We start from the raw sequence: 24,759 nt of genomic DNA, 5'->3' as shown, positions 1-24,759 counted from the left end.
TTTATTGGTTGGGTCAAATTGATGTATAATGCCCCTAGTGCCAGGGTAAGGGTTAATGGCAGGTATTCTGATAAGATCGAAATGAGCAGAGGGACAAGGCAAGGTTGTCCGCTGTCTCCTCTGCTCTTTGCGTTGGCTATAGAGCCACTGGCAATAGCAATTAGGGCTAGCCCCGGGATTAAAGGATTTCAAAGAAAGGGGGAGAGACAGGAAAAGATTGCTTTATACGCGGACGATGTCCTACTCTTCCTGGGGGATACGGGTCCGTCATTGAGTCAGGCAGTTACCTTGGTAGAGGGTTTTGGAAAATTTTCAGGATTGGCCATAAATTGGGGGAAGTCTGAGCTGCTCCGGGTCGACCCCCTGGATGATGCGGCTGCGCCGGGGGGGGGTACAGGTGAGGGTGGTAGATGCTATGAAGTATCTTGGTATATATTTGACAGTGAACCCTAACCAGTACATCAACAAAAATGTAATTCCCCTGCTGAATAGATTTAGGTCTAAGTGTGACGTCTGGAGTAGGTTGCCGTTATCAGTGATGGGTCGTTCCAGCCTGATTAAAATGATATGGATGCCACAATTGCTATATGTCTTACATAATGCACCGGTATGGATATGCAAAAAGTGGTTCAAAAAACTGGAAACCCTCTTCCGGGAGCTTATCTGGAGGAAGGGCACGGCCCGGATACGACTCCAGACGTTACAGTTACCGTTAGATAGAGGAGGTTTGGCGGTGCCACACCCTAGGAATTACTACCTGGCGGCGCAGCTGCAGCATCTGGCGGGTTGCGACTCGGAGCAGGGAAGAAAGTTAAGGGGAGGGATCAGGATGGTAGGAGCCCCACACGAACTTATGGCCGAGGCCTTGGAGGCAGACTCCTTTCAGCACAGTAATTCTGTAACCAAGATGGTGGGTAAGATATGGAAAGAGGTGAAATTAAAAATGGGCTACACTGGGCTGCCAGAATTTACTCCACTCTGGGACAATAAAAACCTACCGGAATTATTTAAAATAGGTAAGATTAAAAGGTGGGAGGTGGAAGGCATAACCAAATTGATCCAACTCTACGACGGGGGGGCCCTAAGAACATTCTCGGACTTAAAGCAGACCTATGATATACCCCAACAATCATTTTTTAGTTACCTACAGGTGAGACACGCCTTAGCAGCACAGCTCGGGGTACACACGTTACGGTGGGATAAAGCACCTCTACTCTGGAAATTACTTATAACGGATAGGGCAAGTGGGTGTATATCAGAAGTTTACAACCAGTTAGGTATGAACCTAAACCAGGAAGTGGATCACCCGAATCTAAAGAGAAAGTGGGAAGAGGACATAGGGGAAATATCAGAGGTACAGTGGAGGAGAATAATGGAGCTTGGGCCAGTGACGTCGGTTTCCCCTTCTCAAAAGATCTCACATTTGATGTTAATACACAGGGCTTACTATACACCCAAGAGATTATGTCTGTTTGGCAGGAGAGCCGATGATAGCTGCCCTAGATGTTGGGGACAGGGAGACCTTCTGCATATGATGTGGCGCTGCCCAAAGTTATTTCGGTATTGGAGGGAGGTGGTGGACACTATCAATAAGATCTATGAGTTAGAATTGGTAATGAACCCGATCCTGTGTGTGCTGGGCTGTAGACAAGAGCGGAATGAACCAAAAAGTACTACGGCGGCAGTGGTACGTTGCTTATTCCAAGCACGTAGGCTGATCGCGCAAAGATGGCAAGCTGAGAGGGCCCCGTCGGTGAGTGAATGGACCCAAAGTATTAATGAACTAGTATGGAAAGAGAAGACACTATATGTAAAGAGAGGGAATTTTAGAGTTTGGAAAGAAATCTGGAGGCCCTGGATAAATGAGATGGGATACCCTATTGATTAAAAGGAATTAGTAGAGGGAGATACAGGTGCTGTGATGGTGGTTTACCGTAGTCCCCGTGCTTATTTGAGTGAGCTGGGAGGGTGAGGGTCGGGGAGGGAGGTAGGGAAAGGAGGGGGAGGGAGGAGGGGAGTGGGGGGGAGAAGGGAGGGAGGAAAGGGGTATGGGGGGAAAAGGTTAAGGAGTAAAACTAGGCTGTTGTTGTTAGTAGTCTCTTTTTTAGAACGATTTGTAACTTTTGATGGAAAACTTAATAAAGAATATTGGAAATAATAATTATAGGCCACGATGATGAGGAATCATGCCGAGACATAAATGAGCTGTAAGGTGATTAAGTCTCTTGCATAGGTTTTCTGACGTGGAAATAAAAAAAAAAAAAAAAAAAAGAGAAAAAAAAAAAGAAAGGACAGTGCATATAGAGAAACTAGTGTATACAGAAGACAGGCTTGGGTATACATCAAAGCTGACAGTGTATACAGAAGACTGGGTAGTGTATACAGAGAGTCTAGTGGGTACAGAAGACAGGCTGGTGTATTCTAGCTAATTTTTACAGGCTAGTGTATACAGAAGACAGGCTGTGGTATACAGAGGGTTTAGTGTATTCATAGAGTCTGGTGTATACAGTCGGCGAGTGTATACATAAGACTGGCTAGTTTACACAGTGTTTACAGAGATGCAAGGGTGTACAGAGAAGCTAGTATATATAGAAGACTACAGCATACAGAAGAAAGGCTAGTGAATACAGAATAAAGGCTGGCTTCTACGGAGAGGCTAGTGTATGCAGAACACTATCTAGGGTATAAAGAGAGGCTAGATTATACAGAGAGGCTAGTGCATACAGTGAAGCTATTTTATATAGAAGCCTGGTTAGTGTATACAGAGAAGCTAGTGTGTACAGAAGAAAGGCTAGACAGGCTATAAAGAGAGACAAGTGTTTACAGAGGACAGTTTGGGGTATAGAGAGATGCTAGTTTATACAGAGAGGGCATACAGAAGACAGAAGACGGGCTAGTGTATTCAGAACATAGGCTAGGTATTCAGAGAGTCTAGTGTATACATTCGGCGAGTGTATACATAAGACTGGCTAGTTTACACAGTGTTTACAGAGATGCAAGGGTGTACAGAGAAGCTGGTATATATAGAAGACTACAGCATACAGAAGAAAGGCTAGTGAATACAGACTCGTGCATGCAGATAGGCTTGAGTATACAGAGATGCTAGAGTAAACAGTGAGGCTGGGGTACACAGAGAGGCTAGTTTAAAGAGAGGCTAGTATATACAAAGATGTTAGTGTATATAGAGAGGTTAGTGTATACAGAGGGTCGAGTGTATACAGAAAGGACAGTGCATATAGAGAAACTAGTGTATACAGAAGACAGGCTTGGGTATACATCAAAGCTGACAGTGTATACAGAAGACTGGGTAGTGTATACAGAGAATCTAGTGGGTACAGAAGACAGGCTGGTGTATTCTAGCTAGTTTTTACAGTCTAGTGTATACAGAAGACAGGCTGTGGTATACAGAGGGTTTAGTGTATTCAGAGAGTCTGGTGTATACAGTCGGCGAGTGTATGCATAAGACTGGCTAGTTTACACAGTGTTTACAGAGATGCAAGGGTGTACAGAGAAGCTAGTATATATAGAAGACTAGAGCATACAGAAGAATGGCTAGTGAATACAGAATAATGGCTGGCTTCAACAGAGAGGCTAGTGCATACAGTGAAGCTATTTTATATAGAAGCCTGGTTAGTGTATACAGAGAAGCTAGTGTGTACAGAAGAAAGGCTAGACAGGCTATAAAGAGAGACAAGTGTTTACAGAGGACAGTTTGGGGTATAGAGAGATGCTAGTTTATACAGAGAGACTAATGTATACAGAAGACAGGCTAGGGCATACAGAAGACAGAAGACGGGCTAGTGTATTCAGAAAATAGGCTAGTGTATACCGAAGACAGGCTATTGTATGCAGAAGACCGGCTAGTGTATACAGAGAACCTGAGAAGGAACCCAAAAAAAAACCTGAAGGTTGGCACAACTCTGCCCGCCGTGATGGGTGAAGGCTGGAATCTGTCTGTTTTCAGCAATTCCTGCGGCGAGGACAGGTAAGGGAAGTTAATCCTGTATAAATTATATTATGGATTTTTTCATTGAGTAGTTGTATGTCTTACCTGGTTTCCACCACTAGGGGGAGTAAGAGCAGCCTGATGCATACTTACATGCCTTTCAGATACACACTCTCAGTGAAGCCTGGTTCTCCCAGATGACTCATGTCCCCACTGCAATCTCTGCCACAATGAAGGTAATACAGGGGTCCCACGTAGTCTGGGGGTCCCAGACAGCTCCGATGGCAATTCCCTTCCCCCCTGGATATCGGCAGTCCTCGTGCACGCGCGCCAAGCACGCTTCCGTGCTAATGGAGGAGGCGGGAGTGTGTTTGCGAGCCGCGTCGTTCGGTGTGCACGGCGCTGTACTGCGCAGGCGGCAGTTTTACAGCCCAGAGTGTCAGGGGGCTGTAAGTGGAGACACAGGAGCTGTGGGCAGTAAGCATCCCAAGGGATTGGATCCAGGCAAACCTAAGACACCTACTCAGCATCAGGTTGTGCAGTTTAACCACTTTCAGACCGGACCATTTTGCTGGTAAATGACCAGAGGTCTTTTTACAATTTGGCACTGCGCTGCTTTAACTGGTAATTGCGCGGTCATGCAATGTTGTACCCAAACAAAATTTGTGTCCTTTTCTTCCCACAAATAGAGCTTTCTTTTGATGGTATTTGATTGCCTCTGCGATTTTTATTTTTTGCGATATAAACGTAAAAAGACCGCAAATTTTGAAAAAAAATGATATTTTCTACTTTTTGTTATTAGAAAAATCCAATAAACTCAATTTTAGTCATACATTTAGGCCAAAATGTATTCAGCCACATGTCTTTGGTAAAAAAAAGTCAATAATTGTATATTTATTGGTTTGCGCAAAAGTTGTCACATCTACAAACTAAGGTACGTTTTCTGGAATTTCCGCAGCTTTTAGTTTACGACTGCCTATCTCATTTCTTGAGGTGCTAAAATGGCAGGGCAGTACAAAACCCCCCCAAATTACCCCATTTTGGAAAGTAGACCCCCTAAGGAAATTGATAAGTGGCATGTTGAGCCCATTGAATATTTTATTTTTTTGCCTCAAGCGATTGAATAATGACAAAAAAAAAATTATTATTTTTTTTTTACACAAAGTTGTCACTAAATGATATATTGCTCACACATGCTAGGGGCATATGTGAAATGACACCCCAAAATAAATTCTGCTGCTTCTCTTGAGTACGGGGATACCATATATGTGGGACTTTTTGGGAGCCTAGCCACGTACGGGGCCCCGAAAACCAAGCACCGCCTTCAGGCTTTCTAAGGGAGTAAATTTTTGATTTCACTTCTCACTACCTATTACAGTTTTGAAGGCCATAAAATGCCAAGATGGCACAAAACCCCCACAAATGACCCCATTTTAGAAAGTAGACAACCCAAGCTATTTGCTGAGAGGCATTTTGAGTCCATGGAATATTTTATATTTTGCCACAAGTTGCGGGAAAATTACAAACTTTAATTTTTTTTTATTTTTTTTTCACAAAGTTGTCACTAAATGATATATTGCTCACACATGCTATGGGCATATGTGAAATGACACCCCAAAATAAATTCTGCTGCTTCTCCTGAGTACGGGGATACCACATATGTGGGACTTTTTGGGAGCCTAGCCGCGTACGGGGCCCCGAAAACCAAGCACCGCCTTCAGGCTTTCTAAGGGCGTTACAGTTTTGAAGGCCATAAAATGCCAAGATGGCACAAACCCCCCCAAATGACCCCATTTTGGAAAGTAGACACCCCTAAATTTAGGGGTACACTAGTGAGACTAGGTAATAAATGGCGGGTGCCCTGAAACTATAAAAAAATAACTAACCAACCAGCGTCACCTGTAACAGTTATATGGTGATCACTGGTGAAAGGGTTAACTAGGGGGCAATCAGGGGGCTTTATGCGGTAGTATATGGGGGTCCCTGGCGCTATAAAAAGCTGCGGCGAACCTAAATACCTACCTGCCTAACTAGCGTCACCTGTGACTCTAATACAGCGATCAGAAAAACGATCGCTTATTAGGCTGGGTTCACACTGGAGCGATGCAGGAACGCCACGAATCCGCGGCGGGTTCCCGCATCACATGCCTCCCGGCGGTAGTTCACACTGCCCTATGCGAACTGCTGGGAGTGTCAGTGAAATGTTAATGACACCCCCAGATCAGTTCGCATATCGCAGTGCGATCTGCAAACTCGGATCGCATGGTGTGAACACCCATGCGATCCGATTCTGCTGCGGACCAAAAAAAGGGTCCCGTGCGAGTTTGCGGCGGGTGCGACGCGAATTCAGCCATACTATCTGTATGGCTGAACTCGAATCGCACAGAGATCGGATGTGATTTGCACTGCAGTGCGGTGCGAATCACATCCGTTCTCATAAACCGCTGCAATGTGAACCCAGCCTTAGTGAAACTGGCGACGGGGGGTGATCACGGGGTTAAACCTTTATTGGGGGGGTTAGGGGGGTACCTTAGAACTAAAGGGGGCTAACCCTAACTGCCCTAACAGTTATTACAGTCACAAATGACACCCGCCGGGTGATCAGGGGGTTAAACCTTTATTAGGTAATAAATGGCGGGTGCCCTGAAACTATAAAAATATAACTAACCAACCAGCGTCACCTGTAACAGTTATATGGTGATCACTGGTGAAAGGGTTAACTAGGGGGCAATCAGGGGGCTTTATGCGGTAGTATATGGGGGTCCCTGGCGCTATAAAAAGCTGCGGCGAACCTAAATACCTACCTGCCTAACTAGCGTCACCTGTGACACTAATACAGCGATCAGAAAAACGATCGCTTATTAGGCTGGGTTCACACTGGAGCGATGCGGGAATGCCACGAATCCGTGGCGGGTTCCCGCATTGCATGCCTCCCGGCGGCAGTTCACACTGCCCTATGCAAACTGCTGGGAGTGTCAGTGAAATGTTAATGACACCCCCAGATCAGTTCGCATATCGCAGTGCGATCTGCAAACTCGGATCGCATGGTGTGAACACCCATGCGATCCGATTCTGCTGCGGGCCAAAAACAGGGTCCCGTGTGAATTTGCGGCGGGTGCGGCGGGTGCGATGCGAATTCAGCCATACTATCTGTATGGCTGAACTCGAATCGCACAGAGATCGGATGTGATTTGCACTGCAGTGCGGTGCGAATCACATTCGTTCTCATAAACCGCTGCAATGTGAACCCAGCCTTAGTGACACTGGCGACAGGGGGTGATCACGGGGTTAAACCTTTATTGGGGGGGTTAGGGGGGTACATTAGAACTAAAGGGGGCTAACCCTAACTGCCCTAACAGTTATTACAGTCACAAATGACACCAATGCAAAAAATAAATAAATGACATTGGTGTCACTGTGACTGGGGGGCAGGGGTAATTGGGGGGGTGATCGGGGGGATGTGAGTGTGCCTGGCATGTTCTACTGTGAAGTGTCGTGTTGGTGCAACTCACCGATCCTCTCTCCTCGGTGTCGGAACGAAAAATACCGACACGGAGGAGAGATTACCTCACTTCCTCTCCTGTGTTTACATTACAGGAGAGGAAGTGATGTCACGGAGGATTTTCATTCGTCGGGAGCGATCGCGAGGGGGTGGCCATGAATGAATGGCCGTCCCCTCATCCGGGATCGCTCCCGAACGAATACCGACCGCCGCAGGCACCGGGCGGGGGCCCGATCGGGCCCCCGACCCGCGGGAAGGCAAGGACGTACATGTAAGCCCTTATGCCTGCCCGTGCCATTCTGTCGACGTACATCGTCGTGCGGCGGTCGGGAAGTGGTTAAGCATATATATTTATTGTGAGACTTTAAGCACAACAGTGATTGCACTTTGTACTAGTACCTCTGCTTTGTAGCTTAGGACTATGTCTCCTCGTAAGAGGGGCTCAGGGGGAGATAACAAGGACACTGGTAAGTCACCGCCTAGGTCTAGGGGTTCTAAAAATGCCTGTAGGTTACCATCCCCCCCCCCTGCAAGACTGGAGTCAGCCTCACAGGATGAGTCAGTGCCCCTCTTAGGATTTGCAGCCTCTCCTAATATTTCAGCCCCGGTATACATCACTGAGGACTCCCTTAGGGCTACATTGGAGGGTTTTGAAGGGAGAATCATGAATTTTATTTCAGCTTCCCTGAAAGATAGCAGGAAAAGGGGTAGATCCCCTCCCTCTGCTGAGATTCCTCTTTCAGATGACACTTCTGACAATGAGGAGAGATCCCTATCCTGGGACAGGGATCTTGAGCAGTCGGATGAATCAGAGGAAGAGGAGAGAGTCCCCTCCTCCCAGGCGCTCAGAAAACAGGTGCAGTATTATACTGAATTGGTGTGTACCACATTCAGAATGCCTGCTGCTGAGATCGCTATGTCCTCTCTTTCTTCCCTGGGAGTCAGGAAAATCCCACAACCTGCCTTTTCCTTTCCAATTAATCCCTTAATGGATAAATTGTTGTATGAGGATTGGGGACATTCCGATAAACTGTTTGCTCTTCCTAAAAGGTTTTCTATGCTTTATCCTCTGGAGGAAAGTTTCACCAAGAAATGGGGGGTCCCATCTGTCGATGCGGCTGTTTCTTGCGTGAATAGAAACCTGACCTGTCCTTTGGATAATGCTCAGGTATTTAAAGATCCAACTGATAAGAAGCTGGAAACATTATTAAAAGCCTCTTTTTCAATGACTGGCACTGTAGTGCAACCTACAGTCGCAGCTGTGGGGTTGTGTCAGTTCCTCAAGGAACAGATTAAGCAGATGCTTGGCCTCCTTCCCAGTGAGGAAGTGGAGAATTATGCAGAAATACCTCAAATTCTGTGTTTCATGATTGATGCGATTTTGGATTCTGTCCAACAAGCATCTCGTTTGTCTCTCCTGTTGGTGCACATGCGAAGGGCCCTATGGCTAAAGAATTGGGCAGCTGAGCTATCATGCAAGAAGCATTTGATTGGGTTCCCGTTTAAAGGGGAACGTTTGTTTGGAGAAGAATTAGACAAATTCGTCCAAAAAAATTTCAGGGGGTAAATCTACTCTCCTTCCAGTCAAAAGGAGCAAACGTCCATCATTTAGGCGTTCTCTCTCTCCCGGAGCATCAAGCTCTAAGCAGTGGCGACGGCCTTCTCAACCCCCCTCTACAGGAAAGGCTCAAGGCCGGGCCCAGGTGCAGAAGAAATCCTGGGGGCGAAAGCCTGCCAAGCAGAGCCCAAAAGTTTCCTTGTGAAGGGGCGCCCCCGCTCGGCCAAGTGGGGGGAAGGCTCTTGCAGTTTGCATAAGCCTGGCGGGAAGAGATCCGGGATGAGTGGGTGGTCTCTTCGGTATCTCTGGGCTACAAGCTGGAGTTTCAGGATATTCCACCTTCTCGCTTTCTAAGGTCAAGGATCCCCAGGGACCCAGTAAAGCAAAGACCGCTATTTCTGGCCTTAGATCACTTACTATCCCAGGGGGTGATAGTAGAAGTGGACCCAAAAGAACAGGGTTCAGGGTTTTACTCGAATCTCTTCACCGTTCCAAAGCCAAATGGAAGTGTCAGACCTATCCTGGATCTGAAGGATCTGAACCGTTTTTTACGCATCCGGTCCTTCTGAATACAATCAATTCGCACTGTGGTCTCCTCCCTGCAAGGGGGAGAGTTTATGGCATCAATAGACATCAAGGATGCATATCTCCATGTGCCAATTTTTCCCGCACACCAAAAGTATCTAAGGTTCGCGGTAGAGCTGCGCCATTTTCAATTTGTGGCTTTGCCGTTCGGGCTAGCTACGGCCCCTCGAGTCTTCACAAAGATTCTGGACCCTCTCTTGGCAAACCTAAGAGCTCAGGGTATAGCCGTCATGGCTTATCTAGACGATTTGCTTCTCATAGAGAAAACAGTAACGCTCCTGAACCACAGTGTTACCAGAACGCTAGAACACCTGGAACGCCTAGGTTGGATTATAAACCTAGAAAAGTCGTCCCTACAGCCTGCTACCAGGTTGGAATACCTGGGTATGGTTATCGACACTGCTCAGGGCAAGGTGTTTCTACTAAGGACAAAAGCCTTGGCCATTGGGGATCTGGTGCGCCTAATTCTGGGCAGAAGATCTTCCCCCATTCGGTTGTGCATGAGACTGATAGGGGAAATGGTTGCCTCCTTCAAGGCCATTCCATTCACCCAGTTCCACTCAAGGCCTCTGCAAAGATGCATCCTTGCGGCTTGGAACAGGAAGCCCCAATCCTTGGATCTTCCTATGCGTCTATCCCCAGGGACACGCAAGAGCCTCGTCTGGTGGTTACAAACCGAGAATTTGCTGAAAGGCAAAACTTTTCTTCCTCTTCCATGGAAGATTATTATGACAGATGGCAGCCTGACAGGCTGGGGAGCAGTGTTGGAGGAGACGTGCTCGCAGGGGAAATGGTCTGCGATCGAGAAGCTATTGCCCATAAATGTCTTGGAGATCCGGGCAGTTAATATGGATCTCATAAACTGGTCTTTCAGACTACAGGGTCTCCCTGTTTGGGTTCAGTCCGACAATGCCACAACAGTGGCCTATATCAATCACCAGGGCGGTACCAAGAGTCTGGTTGCACAAAAAATGGTGAATCGCATACTTGTCTGGGCAGAAAGGCATGTTCCATGCCTTTCTGCAGTCTTCATTCCAGGAGTGGAAAATTGGCAGGCGGATTTTCTGCGCCACCAGCAGTTGTGCCTAGGAGAATGGGCTCTGCACCCCGATGTGTTTTGGAACATATGTTGCAGGTGGGGTACTCCAGACGTAGATCTGTTTGCGTCCAGGTTCAACAGAAAACTGGACAAATTTGTGTCAAGGACAAGAGATCGCTTAGGGGTCGGATGCTCTGACAGTTCCCTGGGATCAGTACAATTTGATTTATGCCTTCCCCCCGTGCCTGCTTCTGTCGCGGTTCCTGGGAAGAGTCAAGAGGGAAACAAAGTCGCTTCTTTTGGTAGCCCCGGCTTGGCCCAGGCGACCGTGGTACGTAGAGATCATGAAGTTGGCAGTAGGCAGGCCGTGGATCCTCCCTCTCCGGTCAGATCTGCTCTCACAGGGTTCTGCTTTACACAGTCCTGCTTTACACAGTCTGAATTTGACGGTTTGGCTGCTGAGACCCACATTCTGAGAGACCGTGGGCTTTCGGGGCCAGTCCTTTCTACTCTGGTCAATGCCAGAAAGCCGGCCTCCAGGCTTATTTACTACAAAATCTGGAGGGCATATGTTTCCTGTTGTGAACTCAGGGAATGTCATCCTAGAAAGTATGTCATTAGCAGGATCTTGGCCTTCCTCCAGTCAGGCCTAGAAATGAATTTGGCCGTAAGCACTATCAAGGTGCATATTTCGGCCTTGTCAGTGTTTTTTCAGAAACCACTTGCATCACATTCCCTGGTGCGGGCTTTCATCCAGGGGGCTATGCGGATAAGGCCGCCAGTCAAACCTCCGGTATGCCCATAGGATCTGAATTTGGTTCTCTCAGCTTTGCAGGGGCAACCTTTTGAACCTTTGCATCAGGCTTCGTTAGTTCTTTTGACTAAAAAATTGGTTTTCTTGGTAGTCATATCCACGGCTAGAAGAGTGTCAGAACTAGCAGCTCTCTCCAGCAAAGAACCGTATCTAATTATTCATAAGGACCTGGTGGTAATGCGTCCCAACAGGTCCTTTCTGCCTAAGGTGGTTTCAGGATTCCATTTGAATCAAGATGTAAGCCTACCATCCTTTTTTCCGGACCCACAGTCCACAGAAGAAGAATCTTTGCACACTTTGGATGTGGTAAGGGCAATCAGTATCTATCTTCAGGCAACTGCTCAGATAAGGAAAACTGGTTGCTTATTTATTTTGCCGGAAGGCCCTAGGAAGGGCCAGGCGGCATCAAAATCCACTCTCTCAAGGTGGATTAGACAGATTATTTCTCAGGCCTATAGTGTTAAAGGGAAGATCCCTCCTTTTCAAGTGAGAGTGCACTCAGCTAGGGCTGTAAGTGCTTCTTGGGCAGTGCATCACCAGGCCTCCCTGGCTCAGATCTGTAAGGCTGCAACTTGGTCATCAGTCCACACATTCACCAGATTCTATCAGGTGGATGTCAGAGGGCAAGAGGATATCGCCTTTGGGCGCAGTGTACTGCAGGCTGCAGTTTAGGTTCTCCTGTCCTTGGCGGTCTATATATTATGATCTGTGTCTCCCTGCCCTCAATCTGAGCATTGCTTTGGGTCATCTCACTATGCAATGAAGCTCCTGTGTCCCGTGATGTATGATCAAGAAAATAGGATTTTTATATACAGCTTACCTGTAAAATCCTTTTCTTGAGAGTACATCACGGGACGCAGCGCTCCCACCCCTCTTGGGTTTTACGTGGTTTCCTATTGCTTTGCTACAAAACTGAGGTGCCTCCCATATGGGAGGGGTTATATAGGGGAGGAATTCTCCTTAATTGGGGGTTAACCAGTGTCCAATCACCAGAGGTGCCTATATAACCCACTATGTAATGAAGCTCATGTGTCCCGTGATGTACTCTTAAGAAAAGGATTTTACAGGTAAGCTGTATATAAAAATCCTATTTTTTATGTTGTTGGCGTTGACCTGTTTTTTTTCGCTTGTTTCCCAAGATGACCATCTTGGCGTTTGTCAAGAGGGTGAGAGTGCCCAAAGAAAGTGCCTACGGCCAAATCACCCTGAAAGTGCCCGATCTTGTCTGATCTCGGAGGCTAAGCATTGTCGGGCCTGATTAGTAACTGGATGGGAGACCGACAGGGAATACCAGGTGCCGTAGGCTTCTTTTTATGCTGTTGGCGTTGACATGTTTTTTTTTTCCACTTGTTTCCCAAGGTGACCATCTTGGCATTTGTCAAGAGGGCTGAGAGAGCCCAAAGAAATCTCCTACGGCCACATCACCCTGAAAGTGCCCGATCTCATCTGATCTCAGAGGCTAAGCAGGGTCCGGCCTGGATAGTACCTAATTACAGGTGCCGTAGTTATCTTTTTATATTGTTGGCTTTGAACAGTTTTTTTTTCGCTTGTTTCCCAAGGTGACCATTTTAGCATCTGTCAAGAGTTTTGAGTATGTCCCGAAGCGTTTGCCTAAGGCCACATCACCCTGAAAGCGCCCGATCTCAGAGGCTAAGCAGGGTCAGGGTCAGATGGGAGACCGCCAGGGTCTATGTTGTTGGCGTTGACCTGTTTTTTTTTCACTTTTTTCCCAAGATGACCATCTTGGCATTTGTCAAGAGGGTTGAGAGTGTCTGCATAGAACACCTATGGCCACATCACCCTGAAAGCGCACAATCTCATCTGATCTCAGAGGCCTAGCAGTGTACGGCCTGGTTAATACCTGTATGGGAGAACATCTGTGAATACCAGGTGCCGTAGACTTCTTTTTATGTTGTTGGTGTTGACCTGTTTATTTTCGCTTGTTTCCCAAGGTGACCATCTTGGCGTTTAACAAGAGGGTCGAGAGTGCCAAAAGAGATCACCTACGGCCCCATCACCCTGAAAGCACCAGATCTTGTCTGATCTCGGAGGCTAAGCAGTGTCGGGCCTGGTTAATACCAGGATAGGAGAACGTCTGGGAATAACAGGTGCCGTAGGCTTCTTTTTATGTTATTGGCCTTGACCTGTTTTTTTTTTTCACTTGTTTCCCAAGGTGACCATCTTGGCATTTGTCAAGAGGGTTGAGAGTGCCCGAAGAGATCACCTACGGCCCCATCACCCTGAAAGCGCCCAATCTCGTCTGATCTCGGAGGCTAAACAGTGTCAGGCCTGGTTAGTACCTGGATGGGAGACCGCCTGGGAATACCAGGTGCCATAGGCTTCTTTTTATGTTGTTGGCTTTGACCTGTTTTTTTCGCTTGTTTCTCAAGGCGACCATCTTGGCGTTTGTCAAGAGGGTTGGGCGTGTCTTGAAGAGAATGCTTACGCCCACATCACCCTGAAAGCACCCGATCTCATCTGATTTCAGAGGCTAAGCAGTGTCAGGCCTGGTTAGTACCTGGATGGGAGACTGCCTGGGAAGACCAGGTGCCATAGAAGGATCTGGCCTGGTTAGTGTCTTGATTGGGAGATCGCCTGGGAATACCGGATGCCGTAGGGTTCTTTTTATGTTGTTGGCTTTGACCTGTTTTTTTAGCTTGTTTCCCAAGGTGAACATCTTGGCCTTTGTCAAGAGGCTTCAGAGTGCCCAAAAAGAGTGCCTACGGCCAAATCACCCTGAGAGAGCCCAATCTCATCTGATCTCGGGGGCTAAGCAGCGATGGGCCTGGTTAGTACCTGGATGGGAGACAGCCTGGGAATACCAGGTGCCGTAGGCTTCTCATTATGTTGTCGGCGTTGACCTGTTTTTTTTCCCTTTTTTCCCAAGGTGACCATCTTGCCATTTGTCAAGAGGGTTGAGAGTGCACAAAGAAAATGCCTACGGGCACAACACCCTGAAAGCACCCAATCTCATCTGGTCTCAGAGGCTAAGAAGGGTTGGGCCTGGTTTGTACCTGGATGGGAGACCGCCTGGGTTTTCCAGATGCCGCAGGCTTCTTTTTATGTTGTTGGTGTTGACCTGTTTTTTTTCGCTTGTTTCCCAAAGTGATCATCTTGGCATTTGTCAAGAGGGTAGAGAGTGCTTAAAGAGATCGCTTACAGCAGCATCACCCTGAAAGCACCCTATCTCTTCTGATCTCGGAGGCTAAGAAGGGTTGGGCCTAGTTAGTACTTGAATGGGAGACGGCCTTGGAATACCAGGTGCCGTATTCTTCTTTTCATGTTGTTGGCGTTGACCTGTTTTTTTTCGCTTGTTTCCCAGGGTGACTATCTTGGCATTTTTCAAGAGGGATGAGAGTGCCCAAAGAGATTGCCTATGGGCACATCACCCTGAAAGCACCCAATCTCCTCTGATCTCAGAGGCTAGAAAGGGTCATGCCTTGTTAATACCTGGATGGGAGACCGCCTGGGAATACTAGGTGCTGTAGGCTTCTTTTTATGTTGTTGGCGTTGACTTGATTTTTTGTTTGCTTCCCAAGGTGACCATCTTGGCGTTTGTCAAGAGGGTTGAGCGTGCCTGAAAAAAATCTACTATGGCTGCATCACCCTCAAAGAGCCCAATCTCATTTGATCTCAGAGGCTAAGCAGGGTTGGGACCTGGTTAGTACCTGGATGGGAGACCGCCTGGGATTTCTCAATGCCATAGGCTTTTTTTTTAAGTTGTTGCTTGATTCCCAAGGTGACCATCTTGGCGTTTGTCAAGAGGGTTGAAAGTGCCTGAAGGGATTGCCTACGGGCACATCACCCTGAAAGCACCCAATCTCATTTGATGTTGGAGGCTAAGAAGAGTCGGGCCTTGTTAGTACGTGGATGGGAGACCGCCTGGGAATACCAGGTGTTGTAGGCTTCTTTTTATGTTGTTGGCGTTGACCTGTTTTATTTTAGCTTGTTTCCCAAGGTCACCATCTTGGTGTTTGTCAAGAGGGTTGAGAGTGCCTGAAGAGATTGCCTATGGCCACATCACTCTGAAAGCACACAATCTTGTCTGATCTTGGAGGCTAAGAAGAGTCAGGCCTGGTTAGTACCTGGATGGGAGACCACCTGGGAATACCAGTTATTGTAGGCTTCTTTTTATGTTGTTGGCGTTGATTCGTTTGTTTTTTTCCGCTTGTTTCCCAAGGTGACCATCTTGGCATTTGTCAAGAGGGTTGAGAGTGCCCAAAGACATCGCTTACAGCAGCATCACCCTGAAAAAGCCCTATCTCTTCTCATCTCTGAGGCTAAGAAGGGTTGGGCCTAGTTAGTACCTGGATGGGAGATGGCATTGGAATACCAGGTGCCGTATTCTTCTTTTTATGTTGTTGACATTGACCTGTCTTTTTTCGCTTGTATCTCAAGGTGACTATCTTGGCATTTGTCAAGAGGGTTGAGAGTGCCCAAAGAGATTGCATATGGGCACATAACCCTTAAAGCGCCCGATCTCCTCTGATCTCAGCGGCTAAACAGGGTTGGGCCTTGCTAGTACCCTGATTGGAGACAACCTGGGAATACTAGGTGCTGTAGGCTTCTTTTTATGTTGTTGGCGTTTACTTGTTTTTGTTTTGTTTGTTTACCAAGGTGACCATCTTGGTGTTTGTCAAGAGGGTTGAGAGTGCCTGAAGAGCTTGCCCATGGCCACATAACCCTGAAAGCACCAGATCTCGTCTGATTTCAGAGACTAAACAGGGTCGGGCCTTGTTAATACCTGGATGGGAGACCACCTGGGAATACTAGGTGCTGTAGACTTCTTTTTATGTTGTTGGCGTTGACTTGTTTTTTTTTGTTTCTTTCCCAAGGTGACCATCTTGTTGTTTGTCAAGAGAGTTGAGAGTGCCTGAAGATATTGGCTACGGCCACATCACACTGAATCTGTTCCATCTCGTCTGATCTTGGAGGCTAAGCAGGGTCAGGCCTGGTTAATGCCTGGATGGGAGACCGCCTGGGAATACCAGGTGTCGTAGGCTTCTTTTTTTTTTTTCAAATATAATTTTTTCTCCAAACAGGGGAAGACGGTCCCCCGAGTACATAATGCAACAGAGAAATACAGAGCAAAAAGCAGCTGAACAATACTTGATACAGGTATATTCGCAACTGTGAGTCTGCCTTCCATCAATCATAATGATTCAAGGCACGGATAAAGTACTGTACCAAGATCCAGGGTCACACAAACCCCAGATCCCTCCGGCATAATCCATCCGGGGGGGGGGGGGGGGGCCGTCATTCCCAATTTTCCACTTTTTCCAAAAGAGAGAGTGGGTGGAGGGGGTGAGAGATAGGGGAGGAAGGCAGAAAAGAGAAGGGGTAAAAGATCAGGAAAGGAGAAGAGGGGACGAGACACAATGGCAGCCACTGTCCAAGGGGCCAGTCAAGGAAAGCTCAGAGCACTAAGGTGATAGCAGGTGACATCCTTCCAGCGAGAATATAAAGGTATTCCAGATGTCCCAGGTTTGTTTAAAAAATTCTTGTTTACCTTGTGATGTGAGGATCAAGTCCTCCATTTTTTTTAATGTCCTCTATTTTCCCAAGCCAGTGAGTAATGAAAGGGGGGAACATTTTTTCCAATAGAGAGGGATGCAGGATTTCGCCGCATTTATCACATGCCATAAAATTGATTTTTTGTACTTCTTAATGATAATCTGTGAAAAGTGCAAGAGAAAGAATGCAGCCTCTTCCGGGATGGAGAAGTCTGTGAATTTTTGTGTTATGCATCGGATCTCTGTCCAGAAGTCCACCAAGCTGGGGCAGGACCAAAAAATGTGGAGCAACGTGCCCTCTTCTTCTCCACACCTCCAGCATATGTTCGAGGAAGAGGGGAATTATTTATGCAGCTTTGATGGTGTCAAATACCACCTGGTGAGAAGTTTAAAATTTGTCTCCTGTTTCTTCGTGCACAGCGAGGTTTTGAGAGACAAAGTTATAACGCGTTGTCTCTGTGCTGGGGAAAACGAGCAATTAAGGTCCTTTTCCCAGTTGGACAGACAGGTTAAGTGTGGGTGATCTGTTTGAGAGGGAATGTGGACCAAAGGGCCTTCGCTCCTGCAAAGAGTCTCAAACTCCGTCTGAGGGCGGGCGGAAGTTTGAGTATTGGGGATGGAATGGAAAAAATGATGTTTTCCATTTTTCATCAATGACGAATTTAGACGCATGGTCTAGGTTGGAATTTCTAAGTGGGTCCCCGGTTCAAAGTTCGGATGGCCACGTATAGGGAAAAGGGGGGAAGTCAAAGACGTGAGTGTGTTTTGGGTAGCGATCAGGTGACTGACTTTCAATGAAGCCCCTATAGTGGGATGTGACGTCAATTCTGTGGGTAAATCCTTATAGCACCACATGGCGCTTCTTAGTGGAATTTGGGAGTGAGATTGTCCTAGTTGCACCCAGAGCTTAGAAAGTTTGTTTCCATTCCAGTCCAATACACGCCCCAGATGGGAGGCCAGGTAGTAGCATCGCAAGTCAGGGAGAACCAACCCTCCCTGTTGTTTAGACAATGTCAGCTGTGACCACTTAAGTCTGGGATTTTTGTGGGCCCAGTTAAATTGAGTGAGCAGGGATTGAGCTTGCTTAAAAAACGGGACTGGAATCTGGATCGGGAGAGCTTGGAAAAGATAGGTAAATTTAGGGAGTATGTTCATTTTAGCATCTTTAGCATTTTTGCATCTCCTGAACCAGGAATGGAGGCCAGAATGCCACCCGTGAAGCAAACTGTGGATCTTAGTGACAAGGGGTGGGGGGAAGTTCAACATAAACGTACACGCGTTGTCCGGTGGAATGTAAGTACCTAAGTACTTAAGGGCTGTATGGGTCCATTTAATTCGAAAATTGGACTGCAAGTCTAGTAACGTTTGCGGGGGGACTTCGACCCCCATGGCCTCTGATTTCAAGAAGTATCCCGTATATCTGGAATTCCCGAAGGAGATTTGGCAAGGAATTCTGGGATTCGTCAACAAGAACAGCATGTCATCCACGTAGGCAGATATCTTGCAGTCAATAGTACCCATTTGGAGTCCCGTTATGTCTGAGTTTTGTCGAATTGTGGAGAGAAAGGGTTCCAATGACAGTGCGAATAATAGGGGCGACAGGGGGCAACCCTGTCTGGTCCCATTCCCAATGTCAAGGGGAGATGAGAGCACCCCATTCGCTTTGAGTTGAGCTGAAGGGCGTGAGTATATCTTACTTATCCATGTCAGCATCCGTTCACTCAGACCTATATGGCGACGGATCGAGAACATGAATGTCCATTTGACTCGATCAAAAGCCTTCTCGGCATCAGTACTCACGAAAAGACAAGGGGTCCCAGATGACTTTGCTTTATGGACTAGGGTAAGCACCTTAATGGTGTTGTCCCTATCTTCCCTGGTGGGAATAAAACCTAACTGGTCAATATGTATAAGGGACTGCAAGTGCTGTGCCAATCACGTGGCAAGGATTTTAGACAATCGTTTTAGGACCGAATTTAGGAGGGAAATGGGTCTGTAGCTCCCACATAGGCCCGGGTCTTTGCCCTCCTTAGGTATCAACGAGATGTGGGCTCTAAGGGTATGCTCAGGAAAATCCCCATTCGAGCTCAGAGTATTCAATAAATTCACCAAGCGCGGGCCGAGAATAGGGAGGAAGGTCTTATAGTATTGTGCGGTATATCCGTCAGGGCCGGAGCCTTACCCACCTTCGGAGGTCCCACGGCCATCTGGACTTCTTCCAGTGTGATCGGGTTCTCCAAGTACTCCCGTGATTCCGATGAGAGGGTTGGTAGACCAGAACCGGTTACATATCTGTCTATATTGTCCTGTCCGGACCCTGAATCGGGCAGGTTGTAGAGATCAGAGTAGCATTTTTCAAAGACTTTGGCTATTTGGGTTGGGGTAGAGGCCCTCTGGCCATTCTCATCTATCAACTGTTGTATGTAAGAGGCAGATTTCAACTCCTTTACCGACCTGGCAAAGATTTTTCCGCATTTGTCCCCGGACTCCTACGTCAGTTTACGACAAAACTGGAGTGCCGCTTTCGCTTTATAATGGAGTAGGTCAGTAATCTGGGTACGGAGTGTCCCCAATTCAATCTCTAAGGTCCGTTAGGGGGCATGTTTATGTTTCGCTTCCACAGAGGCAAGTTCACAAAACAGATTAGCAATTTGTTCCTTCCGTGTTCGTTTGATGCGTGCCCCATGCCTGATAAGTACCCTGCGGAATACTGACTTGTGAGCCTCCCAAATTATCCCCGGGTCGCAGTCCTGCGTTTAGTTTTCTTGGAAATAAAGGTCCAATTCCCTGGTCACATCTGCTAAAACTTCTGGTATCTGGAGGAGGCTCTCATTAAGGTGACAGAATAGAGACCTAGGTGAGGGGTTCCTAGAGAGGGTGTAGGTAAGAGCTACAGGAGCGTGGTCGGACCAAGTAATATCGCCGATGGAGGAAGAGCTCACCAAGTGCAGTTGGTCATGTGGAATCAAGAAGAAGTCTATCCTCAAGTATGATTTGTGAGGGGAAGAGCAAAAAGAGTAGTCCCTTTCCCCGGAGTGTTGCAGACACCAGACATCAACTAATTGGTCATTCAGTAAACACTTAGTAATCCGCTTTCTAGAGGAAATGAGGAGCGAGGAGCAAGAGGCAGAAGTGTCAACCGATGGCGAAAGGGGACATTAAAGTCCCCACCTAATATCAACTGGCCCTCCCGAAAGTCACATAATCTGTGCAGGGTAGTTCTGAGGAATGTGTCTTGGTGATCATTGGGAGCGTACACAGTGGCAAATGTAAAAAGGAGCTCTCCAATGTGGCCCCTAAGAAAAAGCTATCGGCCCCCAGGGTCCACCAGAGAATCCTGGAGAACCAAGGGGAGCCTGCTAGAGATCAGAATGGAGATTCCCTTGGTCTTAGAGGAGGGGTTAGTAGAGTGGTAGACCTTAGGGAAGGATCTTGACCGTAGAAAGGGGAGGCTAGTATTTTTAAAATGTGTTTCCATGTACTGCCAAACCAATAACGGCCAATTACTTAACGTCTATCAGTCAATGACTTAACAAAATAAACTTAGCACTCTTTTGCTCTATTTTGTATATATGTAGTTCTCCACATTAACTGTCACATTGATATCACCACTGACAACACACCACTGACCTTTTAACAGCACCAAAATATGAAAAAAGCACTGTAACTCTTTACATGATTTAGAAGTAGTTGCATTAGCAAAAAATAAAGTCCTGTCTTCTGTACACGCTAGCCTTTCTGTATACATTAATCTTTCTGTGTACACCCATGGTTTATTTTGATGTAAGATAGTTTAATTCTCTACCTATAGCCGAGTTTTAACCGACTTTTTTATTAGCATTAGTCGCATTAATCATATTTATTATGCAGAGTGTAAGTATTGTAGTGAGACTATATTGCTTTTGAAAGATTTGTATTGTTATACATAGCATTGTTAGTAGACCAATAGGACAATTTACATGGCTTAATATTGCAGAGCATAATTTAACAGGAAAGAAATCAAAGCGTTAGTTGCAGTAGCTTCATAAAACTGAGAAATCGTTGCATTACTCTAAATGTAAAAGTTGTTCCGGTAGCACTGAGAAGACCGGTTAAATGTTAATATCTTAATATTTATTGCTGCGTGTAAGGTAGAAATAAGATGGTTTTGTGTGAGTTGGTTTACCAGGATTTAAAGATCGCGTCCCTCTATATAGACTAGCCTCTCTGACTTCTGTATACACGTGCCCGTAACCTATATACACTAGCCTGCCTTCTTTTTACAATAGTCTCGGTGTCCCAGCCTCTCTGCATACACTAGCCTCACTGAATTCCCCAGACTCTCTTCTGTATACACAAGCCTATCTGTAAACAATAGTTTGTCATCTGTACACACTAGCCTCTCTGTATACACTAGCCATTCTTCTGTATACACTAGGCTCAGGGGAATAACATTAGCCTATCTGTATTACCTTGTTTGACTTTTCTGATTTCTGTTTCTTTTCTAGGGTGTACCTCGCCGTATACCCAAGCCAATCTTATTACCCCAGCCTCATTCCAATTATAATAGCCTCACTGTATACCCCAGGTGGTCTTGTGTTGGGTTTTTTCAGACTGCTCAGCCATCTTCTTGCAGGGGTTCTTCGGGTCAGCCCTTGCTCATTTTTCCCCACGTATCCTCTCATTCACAAGAAGTTCATTCTCATGTCTGGGTTACCTTGGGCATCAGGCTCATCCTATCCTTCACGGGACATTCATTTGGGTTTGCGTAGCAACCCTTCTTAGCTTCCGAGATCAGAAGAGATAGGGTGCTTTCAGGGTGATGCTGCTGTAAGCGATCTCTTTAGGCACTCTCAACCCTCTTGACAAATGCCAAGGTGATCACTTTGGGAAACAAGCGAAAAAAAACAGGTCAACACCAACAACATAAAAAGAAGCCTGCGGTATCTGGAAAACCCAGGTGGTCTCCCATCCAGGTACAAACCAGGCCCAACCCTGCTTAGCCTCTGAGACCAGACGAGATTGGGCGCTTTCAGGGTGTTGTGCCCGTAGGCAATTTCTTTGTGCACTCTCAACCCTCTTGACAAATGTCAAGATGGTCACCTTGGGAAAAAAGGGAAAAAAAACAGGTCAACGCCGACAACATAATGAGAAGCCTACAGCACCTGGTATTCCCATGCTGTCTCCCATCCAGGTACTAACCAGGCCCATCGCTGCTTAGCCCCCGAGATTAGATGAGATTGGGCTCTCTCAGGGTGATTTGGCCGTAGGCACTCTTTTTGGGCACTCTGAAGCCTCTTGACAAAGGCCAAGATGTTCACCTTGGGAAACAAGCTAAAAAAACAGGTCAAAGCCAACAACATAAAAAGAACCCTGCGGCATCCGGTATTCCCAGGCGATCTCCCAATCAAGACACTAACCAGGCCAGATCCTTCTATGGCACCTAGTCTTTCCAGGCAGTCTCCCATCCAGGTACTAACCAGGCCTGACACTGCTTAGCCTCTGAAATCAGATGAGATTGGGTGCTTTCAGGGTGATGTGGCCGTAAGCGTTCTCTTCAAGACACGCCCAACCCTCTTGACAAACGCCAAGATGGTCGCCTTGAGAAACAAGTGAAAAAAACAGGTCAAAGCCAACAACATAAAAAGAAGCCTATGGCACCTGGTATTCCCAGGCGGTCTCCCATCCAGGTACTAACCAGGCCCGACACTGTTTAGCCTCCGAGATCAGACAAGATTGGGCGCTTTCAGGGTGATGGGGCCGTAGGTGATCTCTTCAGGCACTCTCAACCCTCTTGACAAATGCCAAGATGGTCACCTTGGGAAACAAGTGAAAAAAAAAAACAGGTCAAGGCCAATAACATAAAAAGAAGCCCACGGCACCTGTTATTCCCAGACGTTCTCCCATCCTGGTATTAACCAGGCCTGACACTGCTTAGCCTCCGAGATCAGACAAGATCGGGTGCTTTCCGGGTGATGGGGCCGTAGGTGATCTCTTTGGGCACTCTCGACCTTCTTGTTAAACGCCAAGATGGTCACCTTGGGAAACAAGCAAAAATAAACAGGTCAACACCAACAACATAAAAAGAAGCCTACGGCACCTGGTATTCACAGATGGTCTCCCAAACAGGTATTAACCAGGCCGTACACTGCTAGGCCTCTGAGATCAGATGAGATTGTGCGTTTTCAGGGTGATGTGGCCATAGGTGTTCTATTCAGACACTCTCAACCCTCTTAACAAATGCCAAGATGGTCATCTTGGGAAACAAGTGAAAAAAAAAACAGGTCAACGCCAACAACATAGACCCTGGCGGTCTCCCATCTGACCCTGACCCTGCTTAGCCTCTGAGATTGGGCGCTTTCAGGGTGATGGGGCCTTAGGCGAACGCTTCGGGACATACTCAAAACTCTTGACAGATGCTAAAATGGTCACCTTGGGAAACAAGCGAAAAAAAAACAGGTCAAAGCCAACAATATAAAAAGATTCCTACGGCACCTGTAATTAGGTACTATCCAGGCCGGACCCTGCTTAGCCTCTGAGATCAGATAAGATCGGGCGCTTTCAGGGTGATGTGGCTGTAGGAGATTTCTTTGGGCTCTCTCAGCCCTCTTGACAAATGCCAAGATGGTCACCTTGGGAAACAAGCGGAAAAAAAAAACATGTCAACGCCAACAACATAAAAAGAAGCCTACGGCACTTGGTATTCCCAGTCGGTCTCCCTTCCAGTTACTAATCAGGCCCGACAATGCTTAGCCTCTGAGATCAGACAAGATCGGGCACTTTCAGGGTGATTTGGCCGTAGGCACTTTCTTTGGGCACTCTCACCCTCTTGACAAACGCCAAGATGGTCATCTTGGGAAACAAGCAAAAAAAACAGGTCAACGCCAACAACATAAAAAATAGGATTTTTATATACAGCTTACCTGTAAAATCCTTTTCTTGAGAGTACATCACGGGACACAGGAGCTTCATTACATAGTGGGTTATATAGGCACCTCTGGTGATTGGACACTGGTTAACCCCCAATTAAGGAGAATTCCTCCCCTATATAACCCCTCCCATATGCGGGGCACCTAAGTTTTGTAGCAAAGCAATAGGAAACCACGTAAAACCCAAGAGGGGTGGGAGCCCTGTGTCCCGTGATGTACTCTCAAGAAAAAGATTTTACAGGTAAGCTGTATATAAAAATCCTATTTTCTTGATCATACATCACGGGACACAGGAGCTTCATTGCATAGTGAGATGACCCAAAGCAATGCTCAGATTGAGGGCAGGGAGACACAGATCATAATATATAGACCGCCAAGGACCGGAGAACCTAAACTGCAGCCTGCAGTACACTGCGCCCAAAGGCGATATCCTCTTGCCCTCTGACATCCACCTGATAGAATCTGGTGAATGTGTGGACTGATGACCAAGTTGCAGCCTTACAGATCTGAGCCAGGGAGGCCTGGTGATGCACTGCCCAAGAAGCACTTACAGCCCTAGTTGAGTGCACTCTCACTTGAAAAGGAGGGATCTTCCCTTTAACACTATAGGCCTGAGAAATAATCTGTCTAATCCACCTTGAGAGAGTGGATTTTGATGCCGCCTGGCCCTTCCTAGGGCCTTCCGGCAAAATAAATAAGCAACCAGTTTTCCTTATCTGAGCAGTTGCCTGAAGATAGATACTGATTGCCCTTACCACATCCAAAGTGTGCAAAGATTCTTCTTCTGTGGACTGTGGGTCCGGAAAAAAGGATGGTAGGCTTACATCTTGATTCAAATGGAATCCTGAAACCACCTTAGGCAGAAAGGACCTGTTGGGACGCATTACCACCAGG

The 24,759-nt window shown here is 46.9% G+C and overlaps 10 pseudogenes; 7 read left to right on the top strand and 3 right to left on the bottom strand.

Moving 5' to 3' along the window:
• The first annotated feature begins 12,631 nt into the window (after positions 1 to 12,631).
• On the top strand, positions 12,632 to 12,750 carry LOC143928671 (5S ribosomal RNA; annotated as a pseudogene).
• Positions 12,751 to 13,445: 695 nt separating this feature from the next.
• Positions 13,446 to 13,564, top strand: LOC143929098 (5S ribosomal RNA; annotated as a pseudogene).
• Positions 13,565 to 13,666: 102 nt separating this feature from the next.
• On the top strand, positions 13,667 to 13,785 carry LOC143928725 (5S ribosomal RNA; annotated as a pseudogene).
• A 99-nt stretch (positions 13,786 to 13,884) lies between these two features.
• LOC143928412 (5S ribosomal RNA) lies at positions 13,885 to 14,003 on the top strand (annotated as a pseudogene).
• A 159-nt stretch (positions 14,004 to 14,162) lies between these two features.
• LOC143928717 (5S ribosomal RNA) lies at positions 14,163 to 14,281 on the top strand (annotated as a pseudogene).
• Positions 14,282 to 15,232: 951 nt separating this feature from the next.
• LOC143928846 (5S ribosomal RNA) lies at positions 15,233 to 15,351 on the top strand (annotated as a pseudogene).
• Positions 15,352 to 15,451: 100 nt separating this feature from the next.
• Positions 15,452 to 15,570, top strand: LOC143928914 (5S ribosomal RNA; annotated as a pseudogene).
• A 6,519-nt stretch (positions 15,571 to 22,089) lies between these two features.
• LOC143928959 (5S ribosomal RNA) lies at positions 22,090 to 22,208 on the bottom strand (annotated as a pseudogene).
• A 377-nt stretch (positions 22,209 to 22,585) lies between these two features.
• LOC143928712 (5S ribosomal RNA) lies at positions 22,586 to 22,704 on the bottom strand (annotated as a pseudogene).
• A 917-nt stretch (positions 22,705 to 23,621) lies between these two features.
• On the bottom strand, positions 23,622 to 23,740 carry LOC143929113 (5S ribosomal RNA; annotated as a pseudogene).
• Between the last annotated feature and the right edge of the window lie 1,019 nt (positions 23,741 to 24,759).

The sequence above is a fragment of the Lithobates pipiens genome, unplaced genomic scaffold, assembly GCF_037356315.1.
Source record: "Lithobates pipiens isolate NorthernLeopardFrog02 unplaced genomic scaffold, aLitPip1_a1.2 Scaffold_23, whole genome shotgun sequence".
Lineage (NCBI taxonomy): Eukaryota > Metazoa > Chordata > Amphibia > Anura > Ranidae > Lithobates > Lithobates pipiens.
This window is presented reverse-complemented; position numbering and strand designations above follow the sequence as displayed.